Here is a 21,401-nt window from a genome sequence, read left to right on the forward strand (position 1 = left end):
AGGAGTTGGCTTCAAAGAGAGAACAATGGATGATGATGAATCTACATACCATATGTCCAGTAATGGTTATTACTTTTTTGCGTTAATTTACGTGTAAAATATGTTCAGAAATGAAAGAAAATATTTTATTCTAATTTCAATAGCACACAACATAATAGCAACGTGAATCTGAATACATCAAAGTAAGAAATATTGGCTACATTTTATTTTGAAATAAAACGCTATCTTAAGGGCGAGCGTTGTTCACCCAGCATTGTTAAGTGACATTCAATATTTTATTGATTATGTGTCTGGTGTACGCTGACCTTAAGGCCGGCAGCCATTGTTATACACAGCATTCGTGTTATCCCGTTCACACTTCATTGAATCAGCTCAATGGGAAATATTCCTATTGTACTTACAGCGTATATGTTGTAATGTTAAAAAGAAGATGGTGTGGATAAAATTAATAAAAAATATTGTTGACAACAACATTATTAAAAAAAAAGATAAAGCATACTTTGAGTTAAAGTATATTATGTCTCGTTCTCGCTCGGTCAATGCCAATTCTGTCTTTTTATAATAAAGCGATAATGACAAACAAAACATACTTTAGCTAACAGTATGCTCTATCTTTATTTTGGGTTAGTTCATTATTTTATACACAATATATGATAAACATGAATAAATGCACAATAAATGTATACACAATAAATACCTAGTAATAATAATTAATTAAATAACAAATGTCACGTATTTCACCTTCGTCTATCGATATTTCAAAGTAAGGTTGTACGACAGTATCTATACAACGAACGATATATCTGGCTTTTCATATGAAACCTATAAATTTTTAAATCTTTTGTCCGGCAAAGCTAGTGAGTACTAATTTGACTGGTATTCGCTTTGCCATTTTCACTTGCAATGTAACCTTCACATATTGAACAAACTTTTCTGTAATATAGTAGGTTTTAGAAGCAGGAATTTCTTTTAGAGCATGATGTAGTAACTTGTGAACCAAGCGGAAAACTTTTGTCGTCCAGTCTTATAAACAAATAGTAATGATTCATGTTTCACGAACTTTCACGAATGGACGTGAAATCTTCGCTAGGAAAGTTGTTATGTACTTACTTAATAGGACTTACTACAACAGTAACAGACGGGACAATATTGCCAAAACTATACCTAACTTAAAATTTATATTGCACAGCACAAGTATGATGCATGATCAGGCTAACTGTGATGAACTGTAGCTATTAACATCAAAGTTAATCTCGTTTTACGACACAGAATAACAGATGTAGGAATCTTCTATATTTTAAGTTTCTGTTCAGTTACTTTAACATGCACTTAGCTAACATACCTATATACTTAGACAAATCCGATAATAATTTTAATTATTTGAATATAAAATGTTTGGCTATCTGAGACAATGTAGCAAACACGTGTATAGGAGCGTTCGACATGCTGTCCATAATCGAAGCCTAATGACAAATAGTGCTATATAAAGATGTGCGTGTGGTCTGTGGGCCCACTTCTTGAAATTCTATGAAAAGTACATTGTGTTGTTTATGTATTAGCACTTGTTGTTTATGTTTTTTCACTCTCTCTTCTATGACGCCGCGAAGACCAGGGTCAGCGTAAAAATTACCTTGAAATTTTGTAAATTCGGCTGTGATTTTACAACCGGTCGCCTGCTTCTTTGTGAATGCTATTGTTCCCTATCAGCTTCATAGGCTGTGTCCCTTAGTCGCTTCCTATGACGTTCACGGAAGGATATGTATTGGGTGTTACATGGCGGAACCAACCGCCTCGATGAGCGTTTTACCCCAAGGACAACCAGCAATGTACGTCAAAACCGCCAAGTTTAAAGAATTGTTTGCCGACAGTGTGGCATAAGATTATAATTACTACTAATACTAACGCAAAACAGTCTACACTCGAATTTGGCGGTGCAAGTCTATAAGGATGTTTACACTTTCTCATATTAAAAGCCCCAATTAATCAACGTCACAACGTGCTTGACAACCCTCATAAACGTGCACGATGAAAATCATGATACACAAAACACTTTGTTATTTTTTATCTGGCTTACAAAAATAGACAAAATGTGCCCCTCTGCTGCCTTTAAATCATTTTGAGGCGCTAAACGGAAAAGAGATTTAGAAAGCTTAAAAAAAATTAACCATTTTGTAAAAGTTTTTACTCACGTATTTAATAAGGTAAATGCGCCATTCGCCGAAAATTTATTTATTTTATTTTAAGATTTCCCTTTTTTAATTCGGTGTTTAGTATAATTCTCTGATTAAAATATATATTCATTGATAACATTTTAGGTGCTATTACTATTAACGAATTCAACTGTATAATTTTATTAAAACTTTCTACTAACCACTGGGTATATGTGATATAAGAGTTTCAATATATACGAATATATTAAATCTTTTTATTATGTATATATAGTCAAATATATACTTCAGATGGCGCTATGTGTCAGACCCGATAGAAACATCAATTTGGACCCCTGAGATTAATCGCTTTATTTCTCTGTGTAGTTGTAATTCTTAGAGTAAATTTATTGCTTTTTATAGAACTTGAATAAAACTTGGTAGTGTGATCATTAGAAATAAGTTTTTTTTTACAAAAATGTCATTTTTGACATAAGCTCTAAGCTGGAATTAGTAGGTACTACGGAGTAACTACTAATTCCATACACAAGCTTTTAATATTGTCAGAGAGAACGTATACCATTCAATGTGTGACAAAAGATCATACTTACATTTACTAATATAAAGCAATTAAAACTTGATACTTACATTTTTATTATCATTATTTTTGACATTATTTTCATCATCATTTTCTACTCTATTTTCACTTTCTCTATTTTACATCATTTTCTATTTTATATAGCCAAAAATGTTATTCATATTCTAATGTTTTTTTTTCTTTTATTAACCACCACAATCGACGTATACGCCCAACAAATATTGCTACGGAAATAAATTCACCGCTTTGTTTCAACCATGGACCATTTAGAGGATAGACTACCTCGTACGCTTCATTAATTATCTGTGGCGACTGCGAGTTTGTAGATGATAGCGCGACAGATTGTCGCAAACGTACAATCTCCATATGCCTTGCGACGGTGACAGAGCCGAATCTCATTTTACCGTTCGTTGCGTTGCATGACGTTTGTTGACTGACAACACAGAAATTGTATGGAGTTCCGTACGTTAACGCATGTCAGTGACAAAACCTATGGAAATATTTGCTGCATCATCGCAACGGAGCACGACTGAGCATGAGTCTTAGTTTGAAGTACTGTCTATATATCAGATGTCGGTTACACATTATCGCCTAACTCAGATGTCGACGCGAATGAATGAACATAGCGTAGTTTGCATGTATGAGAGGTTTTTAATTTACCGTAACGAAAAACCAGCAATGTATATCGAATCTGCCAGAGTTTAGCGAACTGTTCACCAATAGTGTATGTATGGCCGAATGATACTCGAAAGGATATCTGTAATGTATCTAGTCTAGTCGTAACGAAATTTTGTTCGTGATAAATTTTCTTCGGCAATAATATTTTCTTAGGATAGGCATGAGCCTAAAAACAGGTTATGTTCTGTCTACCTTACTCACCTCGTCACCGTGGGACCAACATGGTTTGAAGAGGGTAGTCGGGGAGAGGGGGGACAACATCCGGGATCCATGTTGTGCGAGCCACGGGGGATTCCCCGACATTTACCTTTGTAATCAATTTCCACTTAACCCTTTAGAAAAGAAAGTGTGTTTTCATTTTGTCGACATAGTGTGTTAAATTAATTACTGAAACCTTAATAATAACGTCGTAATTTTGGATACACTATGACGTAGAAATAGTAAATTAATGATTATATCTTGTAGTTTCAACATATTAAAAAATTTACTTCTAACCTTTCTTTGTTATCGATTATATATCTATAGTTATTGTTAGCAAATAACACACTATGAAAATTACTACACTTACATAAGTCAAATTGGTATAAAAATTCATGTGGCCAGAGTAGGATTCGAACCTGAAACCTTTCGTTCACTACAATTAACCACACCAACACCGCTTTAATTGACATCTCATGTCTTGTAATATTATTTGAACAGTTTAAAGATACAACAGAACATTTTATTATACAGAGTAAAAATGTTAGTCAGGTGTGTCGTACAAATTGGACCCATAAAAAGCGTCATTCAAATGATACGCACATGACGGTACTGATATGTGGCGTAATGTGCAAATTTTGTGACTGCGTTTCATTATAAAATATGTAGATTACAGATGGTTACACTGTGTAAGTCTTAATAATCATTATTAAATATTGTACGAACGATAATATTGATTATAATAATTAGACACGAAAAATTTCAATGTGGTTGGCAATAAATGGCTCAAGATAGAAATGGATTTTAGTAGACATTATATGAAGTATTTTACTGTGACATGATTTTTTTATTCATTTTGATTTTTGTACATAACATAACAGTGTAAATGTAAAATTTAAAAATAGGAAACAAAGCACGAAGGTACTGTATATTTCTGAGATTTCTTCCTGTAGACTCGCGTAAGAAAAATGAAAGAAAGGCATTCTTCTCCCTGTCGAGACGGAACGGCGGCTATTCACATAATTGTCGATCAGTATGTGGCCAAGCTGATCGTTCTTTTTCTATTCTCTCTTTATTTACAATTTTCAGTTCCTGTTTATGCAACACAGCTTCAGGAAGCGATATTTTACCGGGAACATATGGCAGTTTATCAGCAGGAAATTAGCGGTCGGCAATAAAAAACTTTTTAATTGCTTCAGCGGGTTAAAACATGGATGCAGTGCAATCAATTTGGACAAGGATTACTGACATGGACATAAAATTTTCTGACCCGTATAAAATTCTCGACATTCAACTGTGAAATAGATAATATTGGACATTTTATTGCGGACATTTTAGCGTTTTTCATAAATGTGTGAGTATATGTTTTTAGTCTCACAAAAAATTGCTATTAGATTTTAAAAATCAGAAAACATTCAATTTCCTAGCGAATAAAAAAGGTAAATAATTTAATTGCTGCAATATCAGAATGAATCATTATTTACACTTAATACAAACAAAGCATTCGTAATAAAATGATTTTTTAAATACGTTCAAATCTATGAAAATTCATTGATGTAATAAATATAACACTAATAATTTAGCTATCCCTAACTTCGATACGTCGTCAATACGTCGATGAAGCAATAAAATTTTCAAGACGAATCGAATTGTAGCGAGATGTTAACTTAAAGTCGCTCTATCTCACAGTCCATTTTACTTAACAAAATTCAGTCTAAACTCAGCGAAGTTGAGCTACATGATTAGAATATCAGCAGTTTGATCCCTAGCCAATTTCCATAGTAGGTATTTCCACATTTTCCCAGCTATTGCACAGGATTGAATTCTGGACTCCTCGGTTTTAAAATAGCTAAGTCAAGTTTTAAACTTTTCGCTCTGACTGAACTGTGGGTATTGAAAGGCACAATGCAGGTAGCACTTGGATTGGAGTGAGTTTATTGAGAATTCACGTTCGGTGCATATCATATATACCTACTAAGTATTTTACTTCCATTTTTATAAAAAATATATTTAATAAAATGAACCTTGTAAGAGATATTGAGAGACCTTTGGTTCACAAGGCTGACATCGGCCAGAGAATAACCTTTGGCATTTAACGTCAGCCTTCTGGGCTCGCTATCTCCAGGGAACTAAATATAGGGACTGACATTTTTGTAAAATATGTATATAATTGTTATACTTATTTAAATAGTTTGTTATAGTATGTTATTTTTTATTATTTTAATTTTTTTTTAGTTATAGTTTAATGTAAAGAAATTATTATACATAGTAAGTTATATTTATGTTATCCTCGCGTGTTCCTTGTTATATTTCTCGTCTGATGCCGTGCAGCCAGGAGTAGGTACATGTAAAAAATAAACATAGAGTTTGAAGATTCAGCTATGATTTTTGAAAATAACATAAATATTAAAAATAGCGCATACTTTCTGCTGGTAAGCTATGAGATATTGCGTCTAATAAAAATAGAACTTTTGTAATGACATTCTTATGAATATGCATCAGGACTGGGTTCCGCTACCCTTTTCATATAATATTTGCATAATACCGAGTAGATTATTCCGCCTTGCGAACTATTTTTAAGTTTTTCTACTGACTAGAGGGCTGACATCCATAATTTCACATCTAATAACTAAATAAGCAATATTTTTTAATTATCAAATAAATGTTATTAGAATACTAGCTGTTATCCGCGTAATTATTGAAAAAATACTTACATTTTTATACACTATAGCGCCATCTAGTTTATAAAGAGCCATTGACTATCAGACTTTTTAATATTAATTTAATAATTTATTAAGGTTTCAGAGACTTATTTTGTTTAGTAACAACTTATATCTATGTGTTATTAACAATACAAATAAACTAAAATCAAATAACATTTAAAAATCATTCTTTTATTTTGTGAGCGCGGCTGGGTTTTGCCCAACCATAAATCCTACAATGACTCATGTAGACAAAATCCAGTCGATCCGCCATCATTCTCATAACGGGGTTGGGTTTGCCCATACTCTGCAGGGCAAGGGTGCACTTATTTTTCTGATAACGGCATAGGGCATTTAATAGAATTTTTGACCAAATCCCTAAAAAATTCATAAAAATTGGCCCCGCCGTTTGAGCGTGATGAAGTAACATACATAATCACGCTTCCTTCGTGGGATTCTTTTACAACATAACACTGTGGATTCCAAATAAAGTGTGTGTGAAGTTGAATAAGATTATGAAATCCACTTAATATTAATGAAGTAGCCTAATGTCTTTATTATTTCTTTCCTCAGAGGAATTAGGTAAATTTGGGCTGGCTTGTGAGGTAATGCGCTTAAATCAGCGGCTGGGGATTAGGGACTCAGCGCTTTAAACGTCTGCCTTGGAATATCTTCGCAACATGAGAGTTAATTCCTTAATCAGTATAATTAATCAATGTAGATTTAAAGTTACTGTAAGTAGATGTATCTAATCTGATAGAATTCAGTTTGTCAGAAATTACAAAATTATCTACATCTATCTACCTACATACTTAATTTTATTATTCCAAAATAAGATGGTCGACGTAGGTAAAAATAAATATGTAAACGACTTAGGTAAAATTACTCTGATACTTCAGATCTCATTACACAAAAGAATGCAAATAAATCTTCCGAAGTCGATTTAGATTAAACAGAACGTAGATCACGTTGTTCCAGATTTTTAATCGAGAAATCCACGGCTAGAATACCTGCGTATTTTTTCAGAAAAACTCAAAGCCAAAATTTGTTTTAACAATTTTCAGACTATGTCAATAGCATCTGTGTTTTCACGAATTATATAAAAAAAACGTGAAAATTTACTGCCACTAAATTATTTCATTACTGAATGAATAGAATTAATGAATTAACTCTTTATTGTGCAGTACACTATAATTACAAAGAAGCAGAGAATACAACTACCTAAGTACAATTGGCGGTCTTATCGCTAGGAGCGATTTCTTCCAGACAACCGATAGTTGGAAACGTTTTATAAATCGATTGCGATTAATTATCGTAGATATAATTTATTGTTCCATCAAATAAAGTACTATTCGCAAAACCCAAAATTAGTACATTTTAATCGGTTATGGAATTACAATTTCTACTACCTACATGCTATGCTATATACCTATTTATTTATCATTGTATAAAATTTGCCCCCGACGAAACAATGTAAAAACACAGTTTCGTTTAAAACCTTTATCTGAGAGTTATTACCATTTTATTTTCCTTTTCCAATTCTACCCAAGGATATATCCTCTATATACCCCGTATTTTATGGCATTCCTTCCTCGGTTATTTCAGTGAAAACCATTTTACTATCCACTGGGTTTCGGTGACGAAACTAAACTGAAAATAAAGGTTGATTATAGCTGCCACTCTAATATCGATAACTTAAAAAAACTAAAGCAGAATTTACTGATAAGTGGTGTTTTTATTCTCTCTAACTCATATTGAGTGGAATATTTTTTAATAATTAAATTCATTTGCTTGTGGTTGACATTTTAAAGTATATTATAACGATAGAAAGAAAAAGAAATAAAGCCAGTTAGTGGTGGAATTAAAATTGGTGGTCTTGTCGCTTATGCCAACAATATTTAAGCCTTTTCCCTTGATTGACTCTTACAATCTGCATAGAAGGATAGATAGAAGCAGGCATATCCTATGGTACCTATTTATTATTTTAAATCAGTACGAACAAAAGTTTTCCAGACAGATAAGCTAAAGTTAAACTTATGTAAATAAAATCGAAACTCGAGAATGCCAATAGGATAATGCTTCTTTCCAACAGTCTCCTGAATAAGTCTTTTCTTTTTCTTGTATTTTGTACCGGTATTAGGAAAAAGTCAAGTCTTGAGGGCTTAGTGCGAGTTTGCTATTTACATCTCACCATCCAGTTGATTCGAAGTGAGACACATCGAGCCAATAACATTGCGGCGATTCCATGGTAAGATGTCAAATGCAAACGCGCACTTCGCCCTCTGTAATTATTAAATTTAATATCAAACATGAATTTGGTAAGTAATTTTAAAAATCCATCATGCTGTATTGAGGACAAACGCACTCAAAATATTTAATAAAATAAATATAATAATACGATTTCTATGCTTATTGGATAGGTACTAGTATTTATAAAAAAAAACAATTTCAAGAAGATATTTAGGTAATAAAGTCTTGCATTAATATAGTGCCTGTTTGCTTGCTCAGTAGTATATAAAAAATTGGTCAGGCTTCATGGATGTGGAAGAAATCGGCAAGAGAGAGAAATGAAGGAGATGACACATATTTTCCTTTTTTTATAAGTTTATATTACTGGAAGTATTATATAATCTGTGCTTATATGCTCGTTTCAATGTTCACTACAATTTGTCAGAGAAATTTTAAAACGTTTTCTCCTTTAGTTCATTACACGTGAGGTGGAAACTTTATCATTAATCCTTACATTGTGCTGTCGTCAAGACAGCTTTCTTTACCATTAGGGCGAAGATACACATGCAATTAAACGGGCAAATATTAGTAGCTGGCATGTGCATGAACTACGTTTCCTATATAATTTTGAATATACGTTGCTATAACTTTGAAATTAATATGGCAGATACTTGCATGTGTACAAATCTGGCTAATAAGACTTCGTTCTCGTGGAAATTTAGAGGTCAAAGGAAAGTTACGTGCTGTTTCATATTTTAAATTTTGTACCGCATTCTGTCCATCATCTATTTACAACATATATTAAAATAAAATAAAATTACAATGTATTTTTTTTATAACCTTAAAACATAACACCTACAAAGAACATAAGGCACATTGAAATAATATAACAGATATAAAAATATAGTAAACAGAAACGTCTAAAAAATATCAGTTTTACAACATTGTTTACAATGATTTACCAATTTCAATTGAGTCTACAATAAAAAAAATTAAATAGCTATTATTTTATTTTTCAAATAACTTGGAAATCTGGAGTTCCCAGTTAGGTAAATCTGATAGAACTTTATGTGCTGTCATCATATTTCACTGTGTACATTTTCGATCGTGGAAAGAAATACACACACCAACTTTCTTGACACTAATTAACGGAGTGATTTACTATTGCCTTCTCCATATCACGCACAAGTTAATAATCAACCAGTGAGCACAGGTTTCTTCACGATTTTTTCCTTCATCGGAATGCAGGTTAAACATACTATGTATCAAACTGCATTACTCAGTGCTTTTTTCTATGATGAGGATATTCTATGATATTCTGCAGTTAAGATATATTATATATACAATATTTAGTATATAAGGATTTATAATATATTATATATTCCAACAATAATTATTAACAAGTTGTTGCAGCGCCTGCATTGTATTTTTTCTCTTTGCTGGTCGAAGTAATTTATGATAACTGTTACTAAACCGTCTGACCACCATTAGTTACTGTAAATTTAAAAAGATCTTCGTTACACTCGAGCTGAGGTGAAGCTTTGTCATTAATCTTTGCACTGTATCGCCTTCAAGAGTAGTATCGTTGGCTGCGACGCGAAATGGTCATACGCAAAATGTTCTCGGTCAAAAAATGTTTCTTCTTGACAATCAATATGCCTCTTTCGCAAAATGTATTTTTTATAAGTCTCCATAAGGCCAATTTTTTTTTATCAAGTAGAAAATATACTTTACAATATAAGCTTTGATTACATTAGTAGTACTTTATTTCCGTACTATCGTGTCTACTGTGTATACGTATGTATATGTATGTACACTAAGGAATTTGATTTTTATGTTAAAGAAATCTAAATAAAAGTCACATATTAAAGTTACGGATTGAACGAATCATGATAATAGGTAATTACATATTTCCTTTTATTCATCTATAAGCAAAGCTTTTATTGTGTACTCTTTTTTCGATAAACTATTCGAGTTTGTTAAAAATATCCAATATGTCACCTGAATCTGAACTAGTCTAGACTAAAACCTGCACTGATCCTGGTTTAAGTCCCCATTAGGTTGCAGTGAAATACCACGTAGAAATATGGCGAGCTTAGCTGGCTAACTAAAGGTTTAATGCGATAAAGATAACTTCTAAACGTATAGGCAGTCTGGTAATTTGCACACGTAGTTTTGATTAATCTTCACAATGTTTAAAATATTGAGTTTGGTTATATGTTTTATCTTGGGCGCATTCTGTGCCGAATATCATTCAGATCCGTTCAGTAGATTTTGTGTGATGCGCGTACAAACAAACAAACAGAGTTGTTTTGATTTCTATTGATTCTAAAATGTACAGACTACTATTATAGTAAGTACCTATACATATAATATTTTCTTAGCCAATTTATTTAAACTTTCCTTAGCCAAAATTAAATTATACAGGAAATGAATTCGATTTTACATTGTCATTTTTTGTAAATAGTGATGTGGTTACATAGGTATGTAGTTGTGTATGTAGTTTTATTTATGTAGGTACATAGACGTGGAATACAAAAATCTCCGACATAAAAGCAATGTTCGATCATGCTAAATTCATAGCGACGTTTCTCTCTCGGACTCTATTGGACTTTATAACAAACTGTTGAGAGTACAGATGATAAATCTAATAATATTTTAGCGACATTATAGAAGTAGTTCTTGCTTCGCAATGAAAACTGTAAAGCATCGTAACTTTCCCAACTGTTCGTATGAATCTCAGATTCGTCAAATATGAGGTTTTTCTCGTTCCCGTTATACGTTTTTCCATTGATTTCCCTTCCATTACGAGACGAAGGATAAAATTGTATTTTTCGTCGCTCAGAATCAATATCTGCTGCTAGAATATCGCACATACAATGTGTGTTATCTTTTTGTTGTTTTATGTTCAAAACGTCAGATTCAAGAAACTATTTAGAAATGCGGTTGTTATTAAAAAGCTGTGTGTATATAAAAATATATTAGGACAAATCACACAGATTGAGCCCGAGATATAGCCCCAAAGTAAGTTTGATAGGTTAAGTTATGGGATACCAACTCAACGATACTATATTTTATAAACATATAGATAACCATCCAAGACCCGGGCCAATCAGAAAAAGATCATTTTCCATCATGACCCGACCGGGGATCGAACCCGGGACCTCTCGGTTCAGTGGCAAGAACTTTACCACTGCGCCACCGAGGTCGTCAATATTATAATATTAGTATGATTAACATAACTTAGCGCTAAAAAAGAGTCGAAAAAATGGTTCCAAGCGCGAAAGTATAAAAAACACTACTTGACACTATTTCTGTATTCAATTTTAATTTGTAAAAGGAACGTTATTCAGCAATACTGGTTGCAACGGTGTTGTGACATTTATCGGATTTTCCTTTGTGCCCAGTCTATTAGTCCCGCACAATTATAGTTCCCAAGCTGTCCGCTGTGGCTTCGCGGCGCTGCTGTTGGACACACTCACTAGTGCCAATTAGTGAGTTGCATTGCACATTTGGGAGTTGACCCATAGTTGACCTACTTGAATTTAGATAGTTTTATTTTTAAAAATATACTATTTAATATTTTGTGCTTTCATTTTTGTGGATGATTGAAACGCATAGAATATGTCAACTGTTGTTACTCTTAAAAATCAATTAAAAATTGGCTTTAAACTGTGAATTTTTATAATGCAATGAATGATGAATCTAAACGAATCTAACATTATAAAACGCCCATAATACTTTTTAAAAGAGTTCATATTTTTTTACAGTATCTATATATTATCAATACCGTATTTTACCATTTCGTATGTAGATAAACATCGTGAGGAAACCTGCACCCCAGTCAATAAACTAGGGTGCTGATTTCCTGATCCACGATGTTTATCCATTTCACATGACTAGATGATAATGGAGAAACTCAATTAATATTGCCGAGAAAGTCGTTGTGTGTGTTTTGTTTCACGTAATGTATAATCCTCAGCCACGAAAAAGACGACTATAAGAAAGGAAAGTATATAAATATTTTGTTTCACTCTGTGTAGGTACTTAATTTTAATGATCTCGTCTCAACATAGTGTAAAGATTCCATATTGTTTGCGTAGGCTCCCGACTCGGGTCACGTGGTTCAATCGTATCAGCTGAACTTAATTAAAGTGGTACTCGTGTCCCGGAACAAAGGCAGACACGGCGTGGAAACATCTCATTATTCAGAGCCTAGTTTGTGGCGCCATCTATGGGGAAAATAACATGGAGTATCTAGTATTATTAATGAAAGATACGGGTCACTGACGTGTCTATCGGTAGATCAGTCTATTAGTAGATCTGTTTTCAAGACGAGTTCCAACTGATAGCTAAAGTCCCGCCTAGCGTACCTAAGTAGTTTTTTGACAACCAATATTTTACTTTGAAAACCAATATTTTATTTCAAAGTGCATTATTTCTGAACTCTCATCTGAGCGTTTTCCCGGTTACTCAGCTGTAGAGCGTCGAAGCCTAGGTTCCACTTTAATATTTCTTCGTCTCCCTTTCGCACGGTCACCCGTATTGTCAGACAGTATTAAATTATTTCAGAAATTTTTCAGTAAGTCTGACTAACGAACAAAATGAAAGTGACTTTTTGTCTTAACGATAAAAAAGAATAACTAAAAAAGATTGTATTGGTTCTCGGTATCGTCGCTAATGGATTATTCTAACGGCGATTGAAACTATATCGCTTGCAAGTTCATTTATGAAATGAAAACTTTTATTTTGAAGTATTTTATCAGTAAAATATGATTCCATTGTTAGTTTGATTTTTGACGAATAGAGTGTGATTTATTATCTAAGGGTGGGTTGCACCAGTCAACTTTGCGTTCACTTAAACCTGCGTAGTATAACACAAAGTACGCCGTTTTATCTAATCAGAGGCGGCGCGGCGTGCAAGTCAAAGTTGACTGTTGCAACTAAGTCTCATCATTTTAGCTCACTATAGGATAGCAATTTAAAGGAATACATACTAATATTCCATTTAAGTCAAATTGTGTTTCTCCTTACACGTCAAAACGGAGAATATACCCCTAATTATTTTTTTGTGTATAGATAGTTGGAGACTTTGAGAGTGATGCCATTTTGCCGCGGGTGGAGTCGCGAATGACAGCTGGTGTGTCATAAAGACAAAGTTAATTAAGATTATATTTTATTGAAAACCAACAGCATATATTCAATAACGTAGTTATTCGACAATTAGTGAAACACAAAGCGAGATTGTAAATTATTTCAGCCAATAAATTCTTGGTGGTGGCCGACCATAACCTACACCAATTAAAATAATGTTACAAAGGAAATCTCACCGACGACGACACATTGAGGCTTATGTTCACAGAAACGACCACTATACACTAATTAAAATAGACACCAACGTGGGTTGCATTGTCAACTTTGTCGTTCACTTTAACGTGCGCAATAAAACGCAAAGCACGCCATTTTGTCTAGACGTCAGCGGCGCGCCGGTTAACGCCAACGTCAAATTTGACGGTCCAACTCACCACTACGTTACGTTCAAATTTTTTATTTATTTATTATAATACGGGAATAATTTTTATCCTATTACAGGAAATATCATTGAAATTTACTTAGCACCAACTCGCCTTAACTTGATCAAACTGGGATAGTAGAAGGTATTGTCATTTTACAGGATCTTGAGAGTACCATAATGTAAAAAAAATAATAAAAACAACATTACAGACAGTACAACAAATAAGTAGATTCAAAATCTTAAACTCTGCGAAACATCACAATAGCCAGATAGAAGGTAGGTTTGCTAAAGAATTTAATGGAGTTTGAAAAATCCAAAAATATAAACATTTAATAGTGTTAAAAAGATAAATTGTCAGCGCCTTCTCTATTTATTTACACCTATGTATATTCGCTTTTGTCCCTGGCTATTATTACGTAATGTTAGCACCATCTCTTTCGGCTATCAAATACTTTATTCCATTAGCAATAAAGTCGAAAATTGCACATTACCCTAGTGCATTGGACCCTGGCCGGACTAATGCGTTATTCAGAAAGTCTCATTGAATCCTTGTTACCGCCGCGGGAACTGTAATTAAAGCTCTACGTAGAGTTTTGTGAAATATACGGAACTTATGCACATATCTAGTTAAGTTGCGGCAGTAACTATTCTTGTCGAATAGAAAATAATAATAAATAATATTTTTCTGAAATTCTAACTAAATATTACAAATTAATATTATGAATGCGAAAGTAAGTTTGCTTGTTTGATTGTTACCCCTTCACGCTCTATTTAGTCAACTAATCTTCTTGAAATTTTGGATAGATGTAGTTTATAGTACGGAGAAGGACATTGGGTAAAATTCACGCGGGTGAAGCCGCGGACAACAGCTAGTAAAGGCAGGGCGCGTGTAAAGGCAAGTGAACAAGACACTAGTGAACTTAAACCGCCAACCAGTGTGCAGGTTTCCTCACGATGTTTTCCTTGACCGGAAACAAGAGGTGTGCAAACATACAAACTCATGTGACACGAGTAAGATTCGAACCTGGAACCTTTCGATCACAGGCGGATGGTCTTAGCCTTAATACTATTTCAATAATTAATAAATTCGGATTAAACGGGTTAAAGTATGTTTAACATGAAGAAAATAAGATTTAATATAAATTAAAATTACGCTCCAATCATTAATACATAATCTACTTTCATTTGAGATAATGTTTTATAACCATATTTCGGTCAAAGGTGTGTGTTGTGTTGTGGAAAATTTGACAAGAGTACTGCAGTCAGAAACTTCTTTACTCACTTTTAACGATGCATTATGTAATATTACATAGTTATTATATAGTTATGTGATGTTATGTTTCAATTATTGTAATAATTTTAAGTAAGTACCATTTTATTTCTCAAATAGAATATACATATTATTCACTTACGCATGCATAGAGGATAACACTAATCATTCACCCATTAAAAACAATTAAAATTAAAACTACCTATGTATGTATCTATGTAAATATAAATAGTTACTTAATCTGTTTTGATATGATATTGTTTGCGCAATCTTATACATGAGAAAAGTTTCAATGAAAATTACGTGCCACGAAAAAATAATACAAATAACGATAATAGAAACAAGACGCGGAGTAGCGAAATAGATTAACTGGACATAATTATTTTATATCGTGTACGTGCCCAACGAGTGCTATGGCGGATATAAAGGTCGGTTTACACGGAAAGACTTTCACGGACCGTCGGATATTGAAGACGCAATAAAATGCCACGACGACGATCCCGCCGCCGGCCGCGGCGACTCTTGTCAATTTTCTTTTTGGCCTTCAATTTAAGATTTGTTTTGTTGTGAAAAATAATGCTAGATACAAAATAAATCTAAATAGTCCAGTATATTTTGCGTCACTGCAGCAAGACAAGTCTTTTCATCGAAATAGTGGATATAGATTTCTTGCTTTTATTGTTTCTATCTCTCATTTAGGGGATTATTCTAGTTGCGCAGGCATTTTTAATACCGTCCAATTAATCACTTGGCCCATAACAAAGGTGTGCTAAACTTTTTGGTCGTATATGTGTATAATTTGTAAAAGGTAAAGTTATAAGTGAAGCATTTGATTACACGAAGACGTCGGAAAAATAATAGATTGTTGTTTCTTTGATTTGGTACACTTTTTAGTCTTAGATTGTATAGTAATTATATCTTATGTAATTTGTGTTATATTTTTTTTACTTTGGCTGTTTTTTTACAGTTCGCAACATCATGTGTTTGAAGGTCCCACATAGCAATGGAATATAGGTAAAAGATAATTCTTTTCTGTTAGATTTAAGAGGATATCTTCAGCTGTCAAACACAAGGACTATAGGTAAAGACATTTCTACTGTCCGTTTCTTAGTACAATTCCTTTGAAATAATGTTATTTATACCCTATAATATAATCTAATATAAAATAAATCCCTACATAGGGATAGGGATTTGAAAAAGTACCTAAGTCATGATAATGTTTGCAGGCTGTCTGTTTTTCTATCTATCATGCTTTCCGGTTACCGGTAGCTCATAGTCAGATATAGTTAATGAGCTAACATCTCAAACAGGCAGCCGCGGGCGAACCTGTGGGCAACAGTTAGTATGTACCTAATAATGTTTAGTTAATTCTCATGTATGTTCACTACATACCTACACCATACACGCCAGTCGGCGTCATATACATGCAAAATATATAAATGCAGAAAAAAGGAACATCCATGTAATCTGTTGGCGATTTATACTAATAAAATTTTGGATACAAGCAATACCAAACTCACGTAATGTCATTTCACAATTACACTGTAGGAAGATAAAAATATATGGCATACGTTTTATTTGAAAAGGACAGGAAAAGATTAGTCGACAGATATTCTACAGCAATTGTGACAATACAGAAAAGTACTGGAACTCCAAGATTCCAGATTGTTTTAGTGTTTTATTTGTCAACTTCTCTCGTCCATGGCCTTATATATCAATTTATTTTCGTTCAGCTTTCCAAGAATTTCAGCGTCGCCACGAGTATTTTCCAGTATTTGTGTTAACGGATCTTGAAATGAAAGTTTTTATAAATGACAGATAAAATCATGAAAAATGTCAGCCAAATTTTATACCAAAAATATCACTTACTTTTCTCTCAACATATTCTTCAAGTTATATAGTTTATTGGCACCCACTCAAAAACAATAATTTTAGGAAACTTATTTACAAGAATTGAATTCGTTACAATTCATTTATTTCTTTTTTAACCATACATTACATACATACGGTTCATTGTGTCGGATTTGTGTATTTTTTTAACAGCGTGGATACTGTGGGCAGTTTTACATCATACTTCAGATGGTATTAGTTAATGGTAGCCTACTTTTGTCTCCTGTCGAAATCAGATGGGTTTTATAAATTTGATGTGTCTGTGTATGTACATTATTGGCTTTTCCCGCGGCTTCGCCCGCGTGATTTCCCACGGGAGCATTTTTGCTTTTCCGTACTTCAAACTATATGTATGCAAAATTTCAAGAAGATTGATTGAGTAGATAGAGCGTGAAGAGATAACAAACTTTACCATTTATAATATTAGTTAAGATATGTCAGTATATAGTAACATGACATAGGAATGGATAAATGTAGAAATTGTTTTTAGTCATTAATGAACTAGTGTCGGATGAGGTGTCGGAAGTATTTTTAGAGAAGTTATTATTTTTTTACTGCTACGATATAAATGATTTTTATGTTTCCATTTCTCATGTCTGTTCGGACACATATCTGTGTAAAAACTATTATATTTATTATATACTACTCAAATATAACATGATCTTTCGTAGTAGCTTTCCTTTTCTGTAGTTTTTCTTCTTTCGAACAACCAATTTTTCCTTTATTTATCAAAGTGGGGAAAAGGCTAAATGCCTGAAAACATTGCTAACAATGGTGCCAGATTTTTTCAAGAAGCCTAAAGTCATTACCGCGATTTCAATCAAAGACTTAACCACTTTCCCACCGCTAGTTCTGGAGATATAAAAATGGTGAAATAAATACATGTACCTACATATATATTATGTATCTATCATAATTTAAAGATTATATAAGTAGGTACTATAGTTTGTTAACCAACATTTCATTGTCAACATCCCTTATTTCTGCAACGAATATTAATGCCATTTAAAATGCAAATGTATTAAATGAATACAGACGGAAGAGGATTAAATAATGACCAAGTTTCTTGAAGAAAAGCATCGGTATGTCCTATGCTGGAAGTCATTGTTCTGCGAAATATATATTGTGAGAAATATTCACCAGTCCACTGATAACCTCGACCGCCTTTTTGAACTAAAAAGTGCTTCGAGATATCACAGCCGCGAACACCGGGAGCACGTGTAATTGGTCATTAAGATGTATATTATATATGATATAGGTTATTATCATACTCTTGGTTTGCCTGTACCTATACCTAATTATGGGTTATTAGTACTAGCGAGCGTTAGAGATTCTCTGTATGAAATTCTCAATACAAAGAGATTATGCTATCATATTAATTGGAGTAAGCGGATAGAGGTTGTCAGCAATTAGTGCGAATTTTAGTAGATTGGCCGCAAGTACGTACGATACGAAAGTTGCGCAACGCTGCTAAATATTCTAACAGTTATGAATATTCAGCCACCCGCAGACGATTCGACTGCTTAGAGACTATCTACATTTTACTTAGTGATGTGAAGAATTTGAATTAATAATTTGTCGTGTGCGTTTGGATAAAGGTTACTTAATTTTCTTTTGTCACCTTTTGTGCATTTGGTTGGGAATTTACATAGCTTAATGAATGGTGAATATCCATAATTATGAAGAAAGAGTCATTCAATAATTTATTTTTTTAGTCGTACCTACTTATTGATTCGTCTTTCTCATATAGAACATCTGTGTACTAACTGATACTCAATGTCTATATTATCTATTACAGGAAATTATAAAAATTACAAATATAAGTCATTTTATACCAATCAACTATTAGATTATGATTTGAATAAGTTGACCATGCTTTTAAATTAATAATAACTGTTTATTCATATAACTCAGATTCATTAATAACACTAATTACAAATGTGGACTATTATTAATTTAGTTTATGTATACATTATTTATTTAGAGAACCAAAAGATGTGTTTCCATAATGGTGATAGAAAGCTTATAGGTTCCTAATAATATAAAACATAATGTTTGAGCCATTATTTTTTCATTATTACGTCTGGATTATAAGAAAATAAATTCATAAACACGAATTAACACTTCAACATGTCCATTTATACGTAGGTTTCGTAGGTCTTCGAGACTTACAAAATACATTTTGCAGCATATTGTACGCACATCACTAGATCGTCAACTCATTACCTCCGTCCTTAGGGTTGCCACCCATATTATAATAAAGTATCGTACTATATTTTAGCCAATTGCCAATATATTATAAAAAGACATATGTATATAGTTAGTAATGATTAATATTTTGACCACTATCTATCTCATCTATCAACATTTCTTATGTAGAACGTAAGTGCCCCCACTAACAATATAAGTTATAATTGTCTGACTCTAAATTACCTCAACATCAATCCGCAAGGATCACATTTACATACTGACGACCTCGGTGGCGCAGTGGTAAAGTGCTTGCCACTGTACCGAGAGGTCCCGGGTTCGATCCCTGGTCGGGTCATGATGGAAAATGATCCTTTTTTGATTGGCCCGGGTCTTGGATGTTTATCTATATATGTATTTGTTATTAAAATAGTATATGTAGTATTCCATAACACAAGTCTCGAACTTACTTTGGGGCTAGCTCAATCTGTGTGATTTGTTTATTTACATGAAAAAAAAAAGAGTACTATTTTAACGCAATTTTGAATTTAATATTATTTGTAATAACAAAAATGTCGCAACCCTATCCGTCCATGATATGTAGGTAGTCTACATAAATATAGTTCTGTCCTACCTCTATTTACAAGGGATGTCTCCTCAACCCTGTTGGGCCGTTCCTAAACTGTTTAATATGACAAATGCAAAATTAAATGATATCTATTACAAACATTGCGCCTATTTTCGACCTTGCTAGCTCGACTAATACGATATATTTAATTTAGCACTTATAAAATGTATACAGTGGCGAATTTATGGCGACCTGTATACGGTACATTATAACGGTGGGTTTCACCCGTCAACTGTGACGTTGACTTTAACCTGCGCGCCACCTAACAAAAGCATTCCCAAAGATGTATATAAACTTCTTCTTCTTCACAATTTAATGATTATTTAATGAGGTCTTCGGGGTGTCACAGCTCCGAATGTAACTGGCAAAACGCGGAGATGAGAGAGATGCTGCGTATGCAACACATACGCACGACGGTGTGCACGGCCGACGTACTCGCTTGTTTGTATAATGGAACCGTTCCGACTTACGAAGCACGTCGCTTATATTGTCACTCTCGGAGCGAGACACTTACCCGACCGAACAAATCCATTTTGCCGTCACACTGCGAAGCCAGCATAGGCTAGATGTAAATAATTCGGCAGCTTGGCGTTAGGTTTTAGATATATATAATCTACTAGCTTTTACCCGCGGCGTCTCCCGCGTGTCTTTCCCCACAGGATCAGTTTTATTTTCGGGATGAAAAGTACCCTATGTCCTTCTCCGTACTTCAAATTAAATGTGTGTAAAACTTCAAGAAGATTGGTTAGTAGATAGAGCGTGAAGGGGTAACAAACAAACTTACCTACTTTCGCAATAATATTATTAGTTAGGTTAATCTCCCTTAATATCACTTAGAGAGGTGAGTTGCTCCCAAACTCCTATAGGGTTGATGTACTTACACCGTAACTTGATTGATACACATCCATTGTCTATTCTATGATAACCTATCATCATACTAATCCCTCTATGAATAACAATAGCGTGTCTTTATTCAAAGGTCGATGCCCAGATATATTTTAATAGTAAAATGTACATAAATAAAGATTGTTAATTTTCAAAAAGTAGATGTTCATTAATCAAAAACAATTGGAATCATGTTTCAGACTTAAAACAATATTAATGTCAATATCTAAAGCTTTATTTTTATTATTTATTAGATGTTGTCTGGGGCATCGCTCCCTTGGGAATTTTGAGATAAAATATAGCCTATCTTGGATAATGTACCTTTCTAAAGGTGAAAGAATTTTTTAAATCGGTTCGGTAGTTGCGGAGATTACCCGCCTCAAACATACAAACTCACAAAGTCACAAACGCTTACCTCTTTATAATAATAGTATAGATTTATTTTATTTAGAGCCATGTTAGGACATATTGAAT

Source organism: Plodia interpunctella, chromosome 15 (genome assembly GCF_027563975.2).
Source record: "Plodia interpunctella isolate USDA-ARS_2022_Savannah chromosome 15, ilPloInte3.2, whole genome shotgun sequence".
Classification (NCBI taxonomy): domain Eukaryota; kingdom Metazoa; phylum Arthropoda; class Insecta; order Lepidoptera; family Pyralidae; genus Plodia; species Plodia interpunctella.